The sequence below is a fragment of the Scyliorhinus canicula genome, chromosome 5 (assembly GCF_902713615.1).
Source record: "Scyliorhinus canicula chromosome 5, sScyCan1.1, whole genome shotgun sequence".
Classification (NCBI taxonomy): domain Eukaryota; kingdom Metazoa; phylum Chordata; class Chondrichthyes; order Carcharhiniformes; family Scyliorhinidae; genus Scyliorhinus; species Scyliorhinus canicula.
In genome coordinates this window covers 6,592,934-6,595,055 of record NC_052150.1, presented here as the reverse complement: position 1 = coordinate 6,595,055, position 2,122 = coordinate 6,592,934, and the positions used below count along the sequence as shown (strand labels likewise).

The 2,122-nt window shown below is 43.7% G+C and overlaps 1 long non-coding RNA gene across 1 annotated transcript; it reads left to right on the top strand.

The window, feature by feature from the left end:
- The first annotated feature begins 208 nt into the window (after window positions 1–208).
- LOC119965592 lies at window positions 209–1,450 on the top strand. Its single transcript, XR_005460557.1, has 2 exons — window positions 209–255; window positions 725–1,450. It is a non-coding gene; the product is annotated as an uncharacterized LOC119965592 (long non-coding RNA).
- Window positions 1,451–2,122: the final 672 nt, after the last annotated feature.

Sequence of the window (2,122 nt, the reverse complement as noted above, 5' to 3'; positions counted from 1 at the left end):
CTCTTAAGAAGGTGGTGGTGAGCTGCCTTCTTGAACCGCTGCACTCTATGTGGTGTAGGTAAACCCACAGTTCTGTTAGGGAGTTCAAGAATTTTGACCCAGCGACAGTGAAGGAATAATGATTTATTTCCAAGTCAGGATGGTGAGTGACCTGGAGGGGAACATTCCAGTCATGTTGTTGATATGTGTCTGAACCTCTTGTTCTTCTAGATGGCAGTGGTCATGAGGTTGGAAGGTGCTGCTGAAGGACCCTTGGTGAGTTCCTGTAGTGTATCTTCTAGATTGTACACACGGCTTCCACTGTGTGTTGATCAATCAAGTGAGCAGCTTTGTCCTGGATGGTGTTGAGTTTCTTGAGTGTTATTGGAGGTGAAATCATCCAGGCGAGTGGAGAGTATCCCATCACACTCCTGATTTGTGCCTTGCAGACGGTAGACAGACTTTGGGGAGTCAGGAGGTGAGTTACACAGGATTCCGAGCCTCTGACTTGCTCTTGTAGCCACAATATGTAGATGGTTATTATCAAATAAGTTTTTTTTAAATATTAAAATGAATAAGAAGAATGAATATCCACCCTATTTCCCGCACCTCTAAAGTACTGGAGAGCATTCAGTATTCATTGATTCATCGAGCAGCCTCTTACATTTTGTTTCCATTATTGTCAGCACCTTCTCATTTTTGACCTTGTACTTCTGTAAAGATTTTCTATTTTTTCTTTCCTTAGGAATAAAGCTCAACTATCAAGGGTAACGTCTAGCTGCCTGTTATGATTCTAAGGATAAAGCTAAGTTGATCTGATGCTGTCTAGTGGGACATCTTTCTGTGGGTTCCTGTGAAGTATTGCTGTCCTCTGATGATTGTTACATGTCTGTGAATTCAATGGGGAATGTGCATTTTCCAGTTGCCGCAACAGATTCCATTTTGCATTGCTGTGCGTTGTTCAGCTTCCACTGTCCTATTTGGACTGTTTTGAACAGGTTTTGTACTACTTTGCCTGCCTTTACGGAACACTCTTCGACATTCCACTCCAGGAATGTTATATGTATGAATATCGATTTATATCTTATTATGCATTCACCTGGAATAACAGCCCTGCAACCTCTGATGAAACTTTAAATATTTTCACATTTGTGATGATTTGTCAATGTTGCAATGCACTTCTATTTTATTGCTTGCAATTTATTTCCATGTTTTTTAACTCCCTGATGTTGAAACATCACTCAATATTAGACGGTGATGTGTGTGGTTTTTGTCCCCTTAAGGGCAACACAGCAGAGTAAGGGTAACCTAGCTTGGTGAACCAATTAGGAATCACCATGGGTAATCACCCCACGGGTGGAGCCCTCTCTTTGGCAGAAGACATCTGGAAGACCTATAGGGGACTAGGGCAGCTGTATGGCTGCTGTGCTGCTGTACAGTTTTTCTTATTAATAAATACCTTTTGTGTTTCTAATGAAGTCTGTGAAAGTGCATCATTACACATGGCGATGAGGATGGGATTATGATTACACAGCCCAACACCTTTGAGTATCCTGTTTTAATCAAAGTCTCATAATTTACTCACCCGAATGCCTCTCTTTGGGTGAATAGATATATCTGATATATTGAGATAATACCAGACCCTGAGGGACAGGAGCAAAGCTAATCTGAACTGGCCGGTAGAGTCAAAAGTTTTGAAATGTATCGAACGAAAGAAGAGAAAATGACGCTGAGAAGCAAGAGCTGCGGCTTTAAGTTTGAAAAAAATGGAACTTAAGTTTAAGAAAAAACAATTTAGTTGCTGTAAAAGTATTTTTTCACAAAGAAAGCACACATGTGGGTGCGATTCTCCGCTGCCCATGATGGGTCGGAGAATAGCGGGAGGACCTTCCCGACATTTTTCCCGCCCTCCCGCTATTCTCCTCCCCCCCCCCACAGCCGCCCCACGACACGAATCGCTGCTTGCCGTTTTTTACGGCGAACAGAGATTCTCCCCGGGCTGATGGGCCGAGTTCCCAGGCCTTTACAGCCGTTTTCACGAATCCAAACACACCTGCTCTCACCGTTCGTGAAAACGGCCGCAAAGTGCCGTCCCGGACAACCATGGCACCGATTGGCATGGCCGCACCACGGCCGTGCGAAG